Source organism: Pelobates fuscus, chromosome 1 (genome assembly GCF_036172605.1).
Source record: "Pelobates fuscus isolate aPelFus1 chromosome 1, aPelFus1.pri, whole genome shotgun sequence".
Lineage (NCBI taxonomy): Eukaryota > Metazoa > Chordata > Amphibia > Anura > Pelobatidae > Pelobates > Pelobates fuscus.
In genome coordinates, this window is record NC_086317.1 from 479074307 (window position 1) to 479094031 (window position 19725).

Below are 19725 nucleotides of genomic sequence, written 5' to 3' on the forward strand. Positions count from 1 at the left end.
CAGTGAATAGATCTGGGTGACTCGCAAAGCTTTTATTTCATTTGATGGTGTTTGGGAAATGGTAGGAAAAAAATGTGATTAAGTTATTTGCACAGTGATTCAGAAAAGGCCACTACCATGTGGTAAAGTGGAATTAAGAGCTCTGTAGAGTGGAGAAGAGTGAAAATGGGCACGCAGAGGGAGAGAAGAGACATGGAGATAAAATTAGATGGAGATAAGGAAGAGCACCCGTGTACAATATAAACATGGTGAGACACGAAAGACAGAAGGAAAAACAGATAGTTCATTTTAGAAAAAGAATCTGAGAAAGATGCATTATCTTTGACCAATTTTACAGTAAATATTTAAAGTAGAGAAAATGTCTGAGCAAAACATAATGCGTGTATGAGCAGGAAACACATGGTTTACGTATTAAAGGAACACTATAGTCACCTAAATTACTTCAGCTAAATAAAGCAGTTTTAGTGTAAAGATCATTCCCCTGCAATTTCACTGCTCAATTCACTGCCATTTAGGAGTTAAATCACTTTGTTTCTGTTTATGCAGCCCTAGCCACACCTCCCCTGGCTATGATTGACAGAGCCTGCATGAAAAAAAAACTGCTTTCACTTTCAAACATATGTAATTTACCTTAAATAATTGTATCTCAATCTCTAAATTGAACTGTAATCACATACAGGAGGCTCTTGCAGGGTCTAGCAAGCTATTAACATAGCAGGGGATAAGAAAATCTTAATTAAACAGAACTTGCAATAAAGAAAGCCTAAATAGGGCTCTCTTTACAGGAAGTGTTTATGGAAGGCTGTGCAAGTCACATGCAGGGAGGTGTGACTAGGGTTCATAAACAAAGGGATTTAACTCCTAAATGGCAGAGGATTGAGCAGTGAGGCTGCAGGGGCATGTTCTATACACCAAAACTGCTTCATTAAGCTAAAGTTGTTCAGGTGACTATAGTGTCCCTTTAAGTAAGCATGATGTCAAATTCTATGATCCTGCACCACACCAATACAGCGTGACTTACAAATGAAGCCCTGTGCTAAAACTCCAACTACTTCTGGGCAGCAATAACTAAAGTACACATCAGACCCAATACATAAAATAAAAAACAAAGAAAAAGCTACTTGCGTGCTATCCCAAATCCCTATGCACATTTAAATAACTGGAGTATCATTCCAATGGCCATTTAAGTTTTACGTTTACCTGCCATGTCAAGGCACTGACTAAGTTGTTTCAGTCAGGACTATGTGGGATGACAGGCTGATAACTTCAACATTTTGTAGACTTATTAGTAAATCAGTATTCTACCCCTTGTCCATGTCTTGTGCACATCTTTCGTAGTATTGCAGTACACATGAATTCTTCAACTTTCTTTAATGTGATGAAACTTAATTGCCCTTTCCCAGAATCAGAAGCTACCGAATGTGCAGGCTCTGGATTTTTTCATATTAGTCAAAAGTTTCCATGTTTCCTGTCCTTCTTCTCTTTGTGCGTAAATCCTCTGCACATTACCCACAGGAGTTACGTTCACCTTACCCCATTGAGCGTTTGTCCAAACTGGTTCTTGGGGGATTTCCTAGTAGAATCTATGGAGCCAAAAGACCTGCAGCCAAGCAGGCTACGGTCTTATTTCCTAATCACTATCAATTCTGAAACAAAGGAGTGACCACCCGTTTAGTAATACTTTACTTAAAGGAACACTTTAGTGTTAAGAGAACAAACATAGTTAAATAACCCTTTATTCTCTAACCCGATTCACTGGGTCGCAGTCCTCTTACACTGAAGTCATCCGATGGAGGGAATTAAGGCGCATGCACGGTGAGCTCATTAACCTTCTTATGGGGTTTTCTCTATCGCAGAGACTGAGTCAAGCTCTGTGAAACTCCAGATTGACAGCCATTAGAGGCAGTCTCAGTTCTGACCGTTTCTCTAAAACTACAATGCTTAACATTGCAGGACTAACGGGGCATGGACACTGCACCCAGACCACTTTAATAACATGAGGTGGCCTGGGTGCCTATAGTGTCCCTATACACAGATGGACTCAAAAGCGGGCACTTAATTCGTAAAATCATCTTAAAAACTGCAAAACTATTTCAACAAATTTCAACCCAAAATACTGAAGTATAGCTTTTTCAACATTTTGTTTTTTACTAAGTATGAAATCTATTTCCTGTGAAGTCTTTGTGCCAGTAAAGCGTATTTATATACAATGGTAAAACAATTAGATCCATCCTCTTTGTATGTTTTTCACATTGTGCGGCTGTTCAGAATGAAAGGAAGAGTGCGTCCGACATCTGTGCTACCTACAATGCTGAATCACAAAATAAGTGGAAACGAGATCGCTATCACATGTGTAACAAATAGAAATATTTCATTAAAAACCAAACCAAAGCAGCATTAAAGTTAGACAGATTTACCATTCTCAGAATGGCCATGATCAAAAGGAGATTTTCTTCTGAACCACAAGTTATGATGAGACAGCTATCGACTTGCGAAATTTAGACGAGAAATAACTGAGTTTAGAAAAAATCCACCTGGAATCAGATGACAATTCATTTTTCCCATCCTGTTAGTTTTGCCAGTATTTGTGGCTATTCCCCACAATTCACTGTTTTAAAAATAAAGCTCAACAAACTTTATTCACTAAATGGTAATTTATGGTGAACTGAAATTTCATTTAAATATTCAGGCTATATCCCAATTCACTGCTTAGTAAATAAACGTTTGCTGTTTTGTTTTTATGTCTGGCTAAACTTTGAGCTTTGTAACTGGATCAATTAATGTCCAATTATATATTTTCTCTACTGATCATAAATAATTTTATATATACATATATATAGGAAGGAAGATAGATAAATAATGTAATGTTACAGATCTACAGATGTTCAAACAGCTACTAGATGCATACTTGCAAAAACAGAATATTCAAGGATATAATCTTTCAATGTAGGGTAATAACTGCTTGATCCAAGGATAAATCTGACTGCCATTCTGGGGTCAAGAAGGATTTTTTTTTTCTTAGCTTGTTGCAAAATTGGAAGTGCTTCAAACTGGGTTTTTTTGCCTTCTTTTGGATCAACAGCAAAAAACATATGTGAGGAAAGCTGAACTTGATGGACGCAAGTCTCTTTTCAGCTATGTAACTATGTAACTATGTAACATAACATTTTTATGCAATTCTCGTATAATTTACATTGCAATTAATTATGCCTGTTAATGTGAGATTCCTCCTTCTTTTAATGACTGGAACAATCACTGAATTATGTTCTTTGATCATTTCTGTTCTCACATAACTATCACCCCACTTCTCTCTGTCAATCCAGTCTTCTTTATATCTGGTCTCCACCTATCATACGTTATAGAGCTAATTGTTTCTTACCTTTACTCACATGGCTAAATTTGGTATGAGGAGGTCATCTCTGACATCACCAGTCTTGCTCTCACCTGTTCCCCCTCCAATTATCTCACAGCTTGTGTATATATTACCGTTATCTGGCACTTAGCACTTGTCTGTAGAAAAGTCCAGGAGGACTGAAACAGTGATGTTTATCTGTGCTAAATAAAAGCATTTCTACTTTACTACCACGGTCTCCAGAGTGCACTTATCTTCTCTCCTATATATATATATGGCTGGAGTTGGCACCGGAGCATCATTAAAGACCGGGAACTAGAGTGCTGGGATCATGGGAATATATATATTTTTTATTTAAAATTTTCAGTATTTTATAAATACATTACATAGAAAACAAACACAAATAGAAAATCATTGTCCGTGGTAATTATTACAAAGTCCGCTTAATGTCAGAATAACGGGACATAAGAACATGAAACATAAGAAACATAAAACAAGACATTCTCAATCTGGCTGTTTTTATGATTTGGAAAACAGAATAGGAGAAGCTAGGTGAGGGGGGGACTTTCATTACTTTCTGAACATTTTTGGGGCCATTAATTAGGATATCTAGCCAGTCAAGGAGCCCAATTTGATGTTATCATAAATCAGTAAGTGCATCTGTCTTCCTGACATCTTAATCTCATCACAGCTGTATAACTGTAAATAAGGTTTTATATATATATATATATAAATGAATAGTCCAAAGCTCTGCACACTCCTTGATGTCATTTATTAACAAAGATTCTGCTTGGGACTGCCCGTGTTATAATGTATCCCAGAAAGATGAGGCGCACTCACAGGACTTCAATTTAGATGTTTATTTAATTTGGTATGTTTACATCTGAAAACGTGATCAATGTTTCGGCCTGTGTAAACATTAATGTTTTTTTTATGTAAACAAATACATTGAATTAAAGATTTGCATTAAGCAAATATCCCCATTATTGACAGGCCCCATTCTATCTTATAGGGACACTACAGGCACCCAGACCACTTCAAACTGCAATAATTAGCTTTGTTGGTTAACTCCACCTCTAGTGGCTGTCTTCTACCACCTAGAGGGACTTCCAGATCGTTAGGCGACTGTTCGCTATGCATGAGCACATCCAGCGTCACCTGAATCCCCATAGGAAAGCATTACATAATGCTTTCGTACGGGGAAATCCTAATGCGAGCGTGGAGGTAGACTCGAACCAGCACTTAGGGACATCGGTGCTGGACGCAGGTAAGTCACAGAAGGGTTTTTTAACCATTCTGCACCGCGTGGGGGAAGTGGGCACTATAGCGAGAAAACTTTGTTTTCCTGGTAATATAGTTTCCCTTTAATCCAATGACTGCTCTTATTGGATTATTAGTATTATTTATAAAGCGCCAACAAGTTCCATAGAGCTGTACAATGGGTGGACTAACAGACACATATTTATAACCAGACGAGTTGGACACACAGAAACAGAGGGATTGAGGGCCTGCTCAGTGAGCTTACATGTTAGAGGGAGTGGGGTATAGTGACACAGCAACAGAGGGATTGAGGGCCTGCTCAGTGAGCTTACATGCTAGAGGGAGTGGGGTATAGTGACACAGTAACAGAGTGATTGAGGTCCTGCTCAGTGAGCTTACATACTAGAGGGAGTGGGGTATAGTGACACAGTAACAGAGGGATTGAGGGCCCTGCTCAGTGAGCTTACATGCTAGAGGTAGTGGGGTATAGTGACACAGTAACAGAGGGATTGAGGGCTTGCTCAATGAGCTTACATGCTAGAGGGAGTGGGGTATAGTGACACAGGAACAGAGGGATTGAGGCCCTGTTCAGTGAGCTTACATGCTAGAGGGAGTGGGGTATAGTGACACAGTAACAGAGGGATTGAGGGCCTGCTCAGTGAGTTTACATGCTAGAGTAGGTGGGATATAGTGACACAGTAACAGAGTGATTGAGGTCCTGCTCAGTGAGCTTACATGCTAGAGGGAGTGGGGTATAGTGACACAGTAACAGAGGGATTGAGGGCCCTGCTCAGTGAGCTTACATGCTAGAGGGAGTGGGGTATAGTGACACAGTAACAGAGGGAGTGGGGTATAGTGACACAGGAACAGAGGGATTGAGGCCCTGCTCAGTGAGCTTACATGCTAGAGGGAGTGGGGTATAGTGACACAGTAACAGATGGATTGAGGCCCTAATCAGTGACCTTACATGTTAGAGGGAGTGGGGTATAGTGACAGTAACAGAGGGATTGAGGGCCCTGCTCAGTGAGTTTACATGTTAGAGGGAGTGGGGTATAGTGACACAGTAACAGAGGGATTGAGGGTCCTGCTCAATGAGCTTACATGTTAGAGGGAGTGGGGTATAGTGACACAGTAACAGAGGGATTGGGGCCCTGATCAGTGACCTTACATGTTAGATGGAGGGGGTATAGTGACAGTAACAGAGGGATTGAGGGCCTGCTTATTGAGCTTACATGCTAGAGGGAGTGGGGTATAGTGACAGTAACAGAGGGATTGAGGGCCCTGCTCAGTGAGTTTACATGTTAGAGGGAGTGGGGTATAGTGACACAGTAACAGAGGGATTGAGGCCCTGCTCAGTGAGCTTACATGTTAGAGGGAGTGGGGTATAGTGACACAGTAACAGAGGGATTGAGGGCCTTCTCAGTGAGTTTACATGTTAGAGGGAGTGGGGTATAGTGACAGTAACAGAGGGATTGAGGGCCCTGCTAATTGAGCTTACATGCTAGAGGGAGTGGGGTATAGTGACAGTAACAGAGGGATTGAGGGCCTGCTCAATGAGCTTACATGATAGAGGGAGTGGGGTATAGTGACAGTAACAGAGGGATTGAGGGCCCTGCTCATTGAGTTTACATGCTAGAGGGAGTGGGGTATAGTGACAGTAACAGAGGGATTGAGGGCCCTGCTCAGTGAGTTTACATGCTAGAGGGAGTCGGGTATAGTGACACAGTAACAGAGGGATTGAGGGCCTGCTCAGTGAGCTTACATGTTAGAGGGAGTGGGGTATAGTGACACAGTAACAGAGGGATTGAGGGCCTTCTCAGTGAGTTTACATGTTAGAGGGAGTGGGGTATAGTGACAGTAACAGAGGGATTGAGGGCCCTGCTAATTGAGCTTACATGCTAGAGGGAGTGGGGTATAGTGACAGTAACAGAGGGATTGAGGGCCTGCTCAATGAGCTTACATGTTAGAGGGAGTGGGGTATAGTGACACAGTAACAGAGGGATTGAGGGCCTTCTCAGTGAGTTTACATGTTAGAGGGAGTGGGGTATAGTGACAGTAACAGAGGGATTGAGGGCCCTGCTAATTGAGCTTACATGCTAGAGGGAGTGGGGTATAGTGACAGTAACAGAGGGATTGAGGGCCCTGCTCATTGAGTTTACATGCTAGAGGGAGTGGGGTATAGTGACAGTAACAGAGGGATTGAGGGCCCTGCTCAGTGAGTTTACATGCTAGAGGGAGTCGGGTATAATGACACAAAAGGTAAGGGCAGGGCCCCTTGGACCCTGGCCCCCCATCTCTCGGGCATGCAATCACAACCTCAACTCCAACTAAGTGGCAGAACTAATGTATAGAGTGCCCTGCTGCAAGAATATTTTTCAAGCCTTCCCTGTGTCGCAAGAGGAAAGAAAAGAGAAATCACCATCTTTCATATAAGTCATGTGATGCTGTGACAGCTGGGGATCTACCATCCTTGCAGGGTTGTGTTTGTGAGCAGTGTTTTGTAAATTTGAAGGTAAGCATGTTTTGATATGAAGTATATGTGTGCATGTATGGGTGTATTTGTATGTACTGTTACCATTGGAATGCAGTGGTGTACTTGTGTGTAGTGTTTGCGTTTGAATGCAGGGGTGTGTGTTTGTCTGTAGTGTTAGCTTTTAAATGCAGGCGTGCTTTTGTCTGTAGAGTTGATGTTTTAATATAATTTTAGCGTTTTAATACAGGGATGTGTTTGTATGTAATGTTTGTATTTGCATGCAGGAGTGTGTTTGCATGGGTGTGTCTCCATGTTCTGTTTGATTTCTGGGATGTATGTACATACATATTAACACATATAAATATACACATTAACACGCAGATACACACAAACACCTTGACACATACTGGCATATACACACACATACACAGATACACACCCTTTGGCACACAGATACATGCACTTTGATACACACACCAACATACACACACTGGCACAGCCACACCGAGACACACACACACACACATCGACACAGATATGTACACACACTCAGATACACACATACACTGAGGTACACATGCTGGGGTGTATTTGTGTACAGTGCTAGTGATGGAATGTAGGAGTGTATTTGTGTTGGCATTAAAATTCTGGGATGTATGCATTACCACACACTCAGATGGACACTTACACACCGACACTTACATACACACAGGTACACATACACACTGACACACAGCCAGATACACACACACACACACACAACTAGATACACACACTTACTGAGACCCATGTACACACACATATGTGTCAATTTACATATTTTATTCTCTGGGTGTTTGTAATGGCTGATAAATAAAAGTGAAATCAGAAATTACAAACAGAAAAAAAAATATTTAGCCACCCTCCTGTCTCCTCACCTTTTGGGTACAGTGGGGTGGCTTGCTGGCCCTGGCTGATGGGAGTCTGCATTCATCTGCCCCAGTCCCTCTCCCCCACAATGCTTGCATTCTCCTCTGTGTGGTGTGTGCCCCCTCCCCATCGGCACTGAGAAGGAAGTGATCTGTTCTTACTGGGAGGAAGCGATCTGACCTTACTTCCTCCCAGCATGCACAGGAAACAAAGAGACTCACAGGGCAGTGTGTGAGATGGGGGCTAGCTGTGAGTATGTAGTCAGCCACCCCCCATATAACAGGGCCCCGGTCCGGAACAGTATTAAAGGGCCGGGGCCCCTGATTACCTCTGGTGCTGCAGGGGGCCCACGGGGAAGCTGCCTTAGGCCCCCCAGGAGTAACTGGGCCCGGGGCAGCTGCCCCTTTTGCCCCTCCTTAAAGATGGCCCTGGGTAAGGCAAGGGTAGAAAAGTAGGTTATTAGGATAGTATTCATTGAGGGCTTAGTTTTTTGTTTTGATGACAGTTTCAGGAGAGGAATCAGGGTGCGGGGAGGGAAAGCTGTTCACAGTTTAATTGATACGCTTACCTAAGTACGTTTTCAAAGATTTTTGAGGGAGTTGAGATTTGGTGAAAGTCTAACAGAGAGGGAAGGGCTTTCCCTAGGAACGGTGTAGCCCTAGAGAAGTCTTTAAGGTGAGCATTAGAAGTAGAGCATTAACAGAGGTTAGATGTAGGTCTCTGGCAGAGCGTAGGGGCCTAGACAGGACATACCTGTGTATTAGTGAGGATAAGTAGGTCGGAGCAGCATTGTGTAGAGATTTGTAAGCAAGTATCAGGATCTTAAGTTGAGCCCAATATCTTATGGAAAGCCAATGTCGGGACTGACAAATGGGGGAAGCGTGGGAGGTGCGGGGGACAGAAAGATGAGCCTCACCGGCGCATTCATTATACCATCCGGATTCTGGGTTTCTCTGCAGTTAAATATTTTAATAGGGACTTAAATAAGCAACCAGTGAAAGGGAAGAGTGACAATCTGAAGTTTTTAGTAATTATTCCTTGAAATCTATATGAACAGAAAGGAAACATCTTTTCAACTTGCATATAATATAAGGGTGCCGCTTAGACCTGCCTTGCCATAGACTTATTTGTGATAAGAGATATATTATTTATATGGTGCTACATGTTCTGCAGTGCTTTACAATTATCGAAAGGGCATATTCATGGGTGAGGACAGCCCTGCTCAAAGGAGCTTACAATCTATGAGGATTTGAGGTAGACGGATATATATAGTTAGGTATTTTACCCAAGGGCACTTACTGGTGAGGTGGCCTCACTGGGATTTATACATGGGTTCCTAAAATAGTGACATTACCTCTGTACTAAACAGTCAAACTAGCTGAATGTTCAGCTTCTACGTTGATGCTATGTTAAAACATGTGCAGGACCTAACTCTGAGTGTTTATTAACAAATTCACCCTCACTCGATGTTTATCCAACTACTTTCTCCCTGACGGGTTTGTGATTATAGAAACTGTAATCTACAATCCTGTTCCGTAAAAAGAACAGGATAAGCTTCTTTTCTGTCTAACATTTATACTATATTTTTAACTTGCACTAATAGTGACATGCTTTGCATCAACTTTAAGAGCACTATTAATGTCCCAGGTCTATTGATGGTCTGTAAGACACATTTTGTGGTCCACAACCAAGTGCTTAGAGAATTTCATTTTCTGCATTACGGTTGTACTCTGTCTTTACATAGACAATATGACCTGATATCAAACCTTGGATGGATTACTCTTCTCTTGGGGTTACAGAGACATGCTGACCGCAATCCCTTTGACCAGTAATTCTTCACAAGTAACCGACTATGAATTCCCTATTTGTAAGTTGATTTTCTTTTTAAAGAATCACTCCACACCACAAAAGCACTTAAAATTCTGCACTTTTATAAATGAATTAGGAAACACCCCTTGGCTGTCAATCAAACAGCCAGGGAGGTTTGCAGCCTCCTTCCGTTAGCTACCCTGAGCGTTCCTCCTCATCTTTCCATGCAGACCCACTCCTCCAGACATCAAAAGAGGATTCTCAATAAGAAGTCTCTGATTAGTTATTTCCCAGTCATGAAGCTGAAAGTCTCATCTGGGAAAAAGGGGAGGGCTTGCTGAGGCTGCAGTTCAAATGATCTGCAGCCATGAAAAATTCATGCATGTATTTATTGGGGTATATCTACTAAACAGTGACTTCTTTACCCATTTGGGCAGTGGAATGCTCGTTGACTTTTTCCAAGGATTTACCAAATGTACACAAATAACCACATGTATATTTTATTCCACACAATCTTTAGTGTCTGCCTGCCAAGAAAAGCCAGTACAGTAGATATATATTATGTAACATTGTGAAATTAGTCAATAGCTAATCAATAGTTCTCTAGCACAGCTATTTAGGCGAGAACTGTCAGGAATTTAAAGTCAATTTCTAATTTAAGGCCAAAGTAGCTGAACTGGAAGCATAGCTGATAAAGAATTTTTCCAATATTTGACTATTTTGGCCTTACTTTGAATTCCTGACCGTTCCCATGTTCCTGAATAATCCTGTAGCTGTTTATGAATGAAATGTCCCCGTCATGTCCTATGTGCGTACACAGGTGGAGTTCATAATAGTTACCCAGTTCAGCTGGGTTACAACCAATCGTTTCCTTCCATTCATAGAACCAAATTGTAAAGAAAACGCAATCACAAAAATTTTAATTCTGGCACAAAAAGCTGATTTGGAAATTCTCCATCTAAGCTACAGTAAGATCTTGGCTATTTAACGCTAGTTTTAACAAATTAATATTATTTTATCAGCTATACCTCATTGGCGATGCCTAACAAGGTTGAAACGATCGTCTGGGGTTGCTGTATCTCTCATGCAAAAAGAGAGCCAGTCTGCATTTTTAATCTGGAACACTCATTTGGGTGGGATCAGTCTGATATGTAAATGACCTGGCTATTTTTGTAATGGCACAAGAAGAGCTAGAACCAGCTTGAGACCTGAGCGGGGACCCACCGAAGTCCAGGCTAATGGAGCTGTTGTCCGTTCTCGGTACTCTCTTGCAACTTGTTTTTTGCTTTTAACAAATTAAAATTTATAACAATTTTCAGAAATCAGTAATCCAAGAATAAACCTAACTGCCTTTAAACTATAATTGTACTGCATTTATCCATCAACATATCACAGAAACATGGAACATTAAAAAAATTAATTCTGCATCAAAGTTTTTTTTTTTTTGCAATCTCACCTCTGATTAACCTGGTAAAAAGCTATACATTAGGGTCATTGGATTGCTTTAAGATTTAGATTGTTACTTTACTAATGGTTTGTGCGGGAATTCCTTGCATTCTAGAACTCAGCAAGTAATCCTAAAAGACTGCGTTGGTAGAAGTATATATAAACATAAATTACAATGTAACCGAAAAAGCTCCCACTCAAGGGCTTTGCGTTGCGTATACATTGATAAACGCATGCATGGACTCACCACATCATACATCAGGAATCCTCAGTGGATTTCATTCACTGATACAATAGACCAAGCAATGCTTTAGCCACGAGGGCCATCACCAAGCTTTTTAAGCCTTGATAGGCGTCTTGAGACTTAACAGCGTGAATTTTGCTTTTTCTGCGGACACAATAAATAGGACCAGTTACTTCTATGAATTTACACCATCGAATACACCATTGAAAACACCAATAACTTGTTTTAAAGGGAAACTCCAGTGCCAGGAAAACGATCCGTTTTCCTGGCACTGGAGGGTCCCTCTCCCTCCCACCCCCCAATCCCCAGTTGCTGAAGGGGTGAAAACCCCTTCAGTGACTTACCAGAGGCAGCGACATGTCCCACGTCGCTGCTTCCTCCTCCCCCGCCGCTCCTCCTTCTGCTTGTCGGGCGGTGGGCGCACCCCATAGGAAAGCATTGAAAATGAATTTCAATGCTTCCCTATGGGGAATAGAGCGACGCTGGAGGTCCTCACACAGCGTGAGGACGTCCAGCGACTCTCTAGCACAGAAAACCTGTGCTAGAAACCAGGAAGTTCCCTCTAGTGGCTGTGTAATAGACAGCCACTAGGGGAGGACTTAACCCTGCAAGGTAATTATTGCAGTTTAAAAAAAAAATGCAATAATTACACTTGCAGGGTTAAGGGTAGTGGGAGTTGACCACTCCCCTTCAGTAACCGGGGATTGGGGGGTGGGAGGGAGAGGGACCCTCCAGTGCCAGAAAAACGGATCGTTTTTCTGGCACTGGAGTTTCCCTTTAAACATGATGGTGGCTCGGTGATGCTCCAGGGCTGCGTTGTATTCTCTGACACTTGAAACCTGCAGTGTGTGGAAGGCAAAATGGATTTATTGAAGTATCAGAAAATCCTAGGAAAAAACGTCATGCCGTCTGTGAGGAAGCTGAAGTTTGGGCGTCATTCCAACAAAACAATGATCCCAAGCATACCTCAAATTCAACCAAGGCTTGGTTACAGAAAAAGTCCTGGGAAATTCCACAGTGGCCATCACAGTCACCTGACTTGAACCCCAAGAAAATCTCTGGTGGCATTTTAAGAAGTAGGTTTCAGCACGCAAACCCAAGAATATTACTAAATTCGTGGTCATTGCAATGAGCATTGGGCTAAGATTCCAAAGGAACGCTGCTAGAAACTGGTGTCTGGCTATTCATCTAGTGTGCAGAAGGTCCTAACAGCAAAACGGTGCTCTACCAAGTACTAAATATACTTCCCATGAAGGGGTTGAATACTTTTTAGAATGGAGACATTATTATAAGTTGCATTTTTAGTTAAATTTGGGAAACCACTTGAAGAATTCATTGTGTTATTTCAAATGCTTTTGTTTGATTTGTTTATTGCAAACATCTGAAAGTCTTTACATTTTGACAATAAACCTGTTTTTGAATAATTTTGATTACAGCTGTATATACAAGAACTCTCTCTCTCTCTCTCTCGAGATATATATATATATATATATATATATATATATATATATATATATATATATATAAAGAAGAAAAATAATCTTGCACTCCACTCCCAAGGTATGAATGCCCGGTGCTTGTCCAGCAAAATACAAAGAATCCAGGAGTCCTGATGAAAGTCTGTGGTTAGCGGACTGAAACGTCGATTTTTTTTCAAGAGAATTAAAAGCAAAGTTTTATCTGTATTTACAAGTCCTGGGAGTGCTATCTTATTTGGATTCTTTTTATATATATATATATATATATATATATATATATATATATATATATATACACATACATATGATTGGATTAAAAATAAATGTATAATCATTCATCCTGACAATCCAGGCAGTCCCCCTGCAGGCAGTCATGTTATCTGCCGATCCAGTCATGTGATCACGTCATCGCAATCACATAGACTGGAAGGGCCAGATTATCTGCAGGGGGACAGGTAGTCCCCCAAATCTGGATCACGGCGGAGGGTATGTATGCTGGGCCATGGGATGGCAATCCTCAGTGCGTACTATGGTGCCCAGCGGAGTTAAAGCCCACATTTTGCTGGCATAGTACTCCCGCCGACCTGAAGGGGTTAAACATAAAGATAAGTAAACATAATAACAACATTTCTGGGATGTGACAATTACCATTTAAATGTATTTAGGAATCCTGCTGCAAATATGGTGTTTTTAATCTATTTATGGGATTACAGTGTGTATATATTGTGTTGTTATTTAGCATGTTTGGTTTTATTTTTGCATAGTATGTTACCCCCTCCCTCGAAGATTGGTGACAGCATCAGTCTGATATAGAATAACTGTACATCCATGCACTGAATAGCTAAATACATTATTATTGTTAATATTTATTACATTATATTCTCTCTACTCAGCACAAAACCTCTAACATAATTTGGGTCATTAGTCTTTTTATTTTATTTTTTTTATTTAATGGGATAAAAACATTTTCTTTAACTATTTAAGAGCAGAATTTGTTTAATGGTGCATATCAAAAGTACTTTCACAAAGGAAGTATTAACACGAATAGTTGCTTGCATGTTTATAATATCCCATTTATTTATGGATTTTGATTTGTAATGTATCAAACATTCCATGGGGTACAATACTGAACAATAATGAGGACTGCATTACCTATTGAGCAGCGCAGCGGAATATGTTGGCGCTATGTGAATAATTGTTATTTTAAATTGCTCCAGCCAGAGTCACAAAGTAATGACTGATTCAGTACCTTTCATTTATGTCCAAATTCAAATAGCTGTATATTGTTTGTAGCAGTTTCTCATAGATTGAAGCTATGTTTTGTATTATCCATTCTTGAGTCATAAGCTCCTTCTGTGATTGATGTGCATGGCATTTAATTGGAACATTAGACCACCACATCGATGGGACAGGAAAGAAAACAAATTAACACAAAATAGACATCGGAAAACAATTGTCCAGTTCAGCTTAGACGCTGAGAGACATAACTAACTCAACACAGATGGGTAAAATGTGGGAAAAAACAGTAGCTAAGTGTGTTATAATTTACAAACAAATTTACTTTATATTGTGCATAGGAATAAGCAAGACTTAACAGGTTCTATATAATAATTAGTATCTGATATATGTCCTGTTTAACAACTAGAGGGTTCTAAAACCTTCTCCAAACCTATTGCACACAGAATTGATTCCTTGTGCCCCATTACCCATAGGATGGATTACATGTGCCCCATAACCCATAGAATGGATTCCCTGTCCCTTATTACCCCCATAATGAATTCCTTGTGCCCCATTACCCATAGGATGGATTACATGTGCCCCATAACCCATAGAATAGATTCCCCGTGCCTTATTACCCCCATAATGAATTACTTGTGCCCCATTACCCATAGGATGGATTACATGTGCCCCATAACCCATAGGATTGATTTCCTGTCCCTTATTACCCCCATAATGAATTCCTTGTGCCCCATTACCCATAGGATGGATTACATGTGAACCATAACCCATAGAATTGATTTCCTGTCCCTTATTACCCCCATAATGAATTCCTTGTGCCCCATTACCCATAGGATGGATTACACGTGCCCCATAACCCATAGAATTGATTTCCTGTCCCTTATTACCCTCATAATGAATTCCTTGTGCCCCATTACCCATAGGATGGATTACATGTGCCCCATAACCCATAGGATTGATTTCCTGTCCCTTATTACCCCCATAATGAATTCCTTGTGCCCCATAACCTATAGGATGGATTACATGTGCCCCATAACCCATAGAATGGATTCCCTGTCCCTTATTACCCCCATAATGAATTCCTTGTGCCCCATTACCCATAGGATGGATTACATGTGCCCCATAACCCATAGGATTGATTTCCTGTCCCTTATTACCCCTATAATGAATTCCTTGTGCCCCATAACCCATAGGATTGATTTCCTGTCCCTTATTACCCCATAATGAATTCCTTGTGCCCCATAACCCATAGGATTGATTTCCTGTCCCTTATTACCCCCATAATGAATTCCTTGTGCCCCATAACCCATAGGATGGATTACATGTGCCCCATAGCCCATAGAATTGATTTCCTGTCCCTTATTACCCCCATAATGAATTCCTTGTGCCCCATTACCCATAGGATTGATTTCCTGTCCCTTATTACCCCCATAATGAATTCCTTGTGCCCCATAACCCATAGGATTGATTTCCTGTCCCTTATTACCCCCATAATGAATTCCTTGTGCCCCATAACCCATAGGATGGATTACATGTGCCCCATAACCCATAGAATTGATTTCCTGTCCCTTATTACCCCCATAATGAATTCCTTGTGCCCCATTACCCATAGGATGGATTACACGTGCCCCATAACCCATAGAATTGATTTCCTGTCCCTTATTACCCTCATAATGAATTCCTTGTGCCCCATTACCCATAGGATGGATTACATGTGCCCCATAACCCATAGAATTGATTTCCTGTCCCGTATTACCCTCATAATGAATTCCTTGTGCCCCATTACCCATAGGATGGATTACATGTGCCCCATAACCCATAGAATTGATTTCCTGTCCCTTATTACCCCCATAATGAATTCCTTGTGCCCCATTACCCATAGGATGGATTACACGTGCCCCATAACCCATAGAATTGATTTCCTGTCCCTTATTACCCTCATAATGAATTCCTTGTGCCCCATTACCCATAGGATTGATTTCCTGTCCCTTATTACCCCCATAATGAATTCCTTGTGCCCCATTACCCATAGGATGGATTCCCTGTCCCTTATTACCCCCATAATGAATTCCTTGTGCCCCATAACCTATAGGATGGATTACATGTGCCCCATAACCCATAGAATGGATTCCCTGTCCCTTATTACCCCCATAATGAATTCCTTGTGCCCCATTACCCATAGGATGGATTACATGTGCCCCATAACCCATAGGATTGATTTCCTGTCCCTTATTACCCCTATAATGAATTCCTTGTGCCCCATAACCCATAGGATTGATTTCCTGTCCCTTATTACCCCCATAATGAATTCCTTGTGCCCCATAACCCATAGGATTGATTTCCTGTCCCTTATTACCCCCATAATGAATTCCTTGTGCCCCATAACCCATAGGATGGATTACATGTGCCCCATAGCCCATAGAATTGATTTCCTGTCCCTTATTACCCCCCTAATGAATTCCTTGTGCCCCATTACCCATAGGATGGATTACACGTGCCCCATAACCCATAGAATTGATTTCCTGTCCCTTATTACCCTCATAATGAATTCCTTGTGCCCCATTACCCATAGGATGGATTACATGTGCCCCATAACCCATAGAATTGATTTCCTGTCCCTTATTACCCTCATAATGAATTCCTTGTGCCCCATTACCCATAGGATGGATTACATGTGCCCCATAACCCATAGAATTGATTTCCTGTCCCTTATTACCCCCATAATGAATTCCTTGTGCCCCATTACCCATAGGATGGATTACACGTGCCCCATAACCCATAGAATGGATTCCCTGTCCCTTATTACCCTCATAATGGATTCCTTGTTCCCCATTACCCATAGGATGGATTACATGTGCCCCATAACCCATATAATTGATTCCCTGTCCCTTATTACCCCCATAATGAATTCCTTGTGCCCCATTACCCATAGGATGGATTACATGTGCCCCATAACCCATATAATTGACTTCCTGTCCCTTATTACCCCCATAATGAATTCCTTATGCCCCATTACCCATATGATGGATTACATGTGCCCCATAACCCATAGAATTGATTTCCTGTCCCTTATTACCCCCATAATGAATTCCTTGTGCCCCATTACCCATAGGATGGATTACACGTGCCCCATAACCCATAGAATGGATTCCCTGTCCCTTATTACCCCCATAATGAATTCCTTGTACCCCATTACCCATAGGATGGATTACATGTGCCCCATAACCCATAGAATGGATTCCCTGTCCCTTATTACCCCCATAATGAATTCCTTGTGCCCCATTACCCATAGAATTGATTTCCTGTCCCTTATTACCCCCATAACGAATTCCTTGTGCCCCATTACCCATAGGATGGATTACACGTGCCCCATAACCCATAGAATGGATTCCCTGTCCCTTATTACCCCCATAATGAATTCCTTGTGCCCCATTACCCATAGAATTGATTTCCTGCCCCTTATTACCCCCATTATGAATTCCTTGTGCCCCATTACCCATAGGATGGATTACATGTGCCCCATAACCCATAGAATTTATTTCCTGTCCCTTAATACCCCCATAATGAATTCCTTGTGCCCCATTACCCATAGGATGGATTACACGTGCCCCATAACCCATAGAATTGATTTCCTGTCCCTTATTACCCCCATAATGAATTCCTTGTGCCCCATTACCCATAGGATGGATTACATGTGCCCCATAACCCATAGAATTGATTTCCTGTCCCTTATTACCCCCATAATGAATTCCTTGTGCCCCATAACCTATAGGATGGATTACTCGTGCCCCATAACTCATAGGATTGATTTCCTGTCCCTTATTACCCTCATAATGAATTCCTTGTTCCCCATTACCCATAGGATGGATTACACATGCCCCATAACCCATAGAATGGATTTCCTGCCCCTTATTACCCCCATAATGAATTCCTTGTGCCCCATTACCCATAGGATGGATTACACGTGCCCCATAACCCATAGAATTGATTTCCTGTCCCTTATTACCCCCATAATGAATTCCTTGTGCCCCATTACCCATAGGATGGATTACACGTGCTCCATAACCCATAGAATTGATTTCCTGTCCCTTATTACCCCCATAATGAATTCCTTGTGCCCCATTACCCATAGGATGGATTACACGTGCCCCATAACCCATAGGATTGATTTCCTGTCCCTTATTACCCCCATAATGAATTCCTTATGCCCCATTACCCATAGGATGGATTACACGTGCCCCATAACCCATAGAATGGATTTCCTGCCCCTTATTACCCCCATAATGAATTCCTTGTGCCCCATTACCCATAGGATGGATTACACGTGCCCCATAACCCATAGAATTGATTTCCTGTCCCTTATTACCCCCATAATGAATTCCTTGTGCCCCATTACCCATAGGATGGATTACATGTGCCCCATAACCCATAGAATGGATTCCCTGTCCCTTATTACCCACAGAATTGATTCCTTGTGCCCCATTACCTATAGGATGGATTACATGTGCCCCATAACCCATAGAATTGATTTCCTGTCCCCTATTACCAACAGAATGGATTCCTTGTGCCCCATTACCCATTGGGTGGATTACATGTGCCCCATAACCCATATAATTGTTTTCCTGCCCCTTATTATCCCTTATAATGAATTCCTTGTGCCCCATTACCCATAGGATGGATTACACGTGCCCCATAACCCATAGAATGGATTCCCTGTCCCTTATTACCCCCATAATGAATTCCTTGTGCCCCATTACCCATAGGATGGATTACACGTGCCCCATAACCCATAGAATGGATTCCCTGTCCCTTATTACCCCCATAATGAATGCCTTGTGCCCCATTACCCATAGAATTGATTTCCTGTCCCTTATTACCCCCATAATGAATTCCTTGTGCCCCATTACCCATAGGATGGATTACATGTGCCCCATAACCCATAGAATGGATTCCCTGTCCCTTATTACCCACAGAATTGATTCCTTGTGCCCCATTACCTATAGGATGGATTACATGTGCCCCATAACCCATAGAATTGATTTCCTGTCCCCTATTACCAACAGAATGGATTCCTTGTGCCCCATTACCCATTGGGTGGATTACATGTGCCCCATAACCCATAGAATTGATTTCCTGTCCCCTATTACCAACAGAATGGATTCCTTGTGCCCCATTACCCATTGGGTGGATTACATGTGCCCCATAACCCATAGAATTGTTTTCCTGCCCCTTATTATCCCTTATAATGAATTCCTTATGCCCCATTACCCATAGGATGGATTACACATGCCCCATTATCAATAGGATTTATGTCCTGTTCCATATTACCAAAATAATGGGTTTCTTGTGCCCCATTGCCCATAGGATTGATTTCTTGTACCACATGACCCAAAGGGTGGATTTCCTGTGCCCCATAGGATGGATTTCTGGTGCTCTTTTACTCATGGGATGTATTCCTTGTGCCCCCTGACCCATATGATGGAGCCCCTCTACCCCCTTACCCATAGGGTGAATT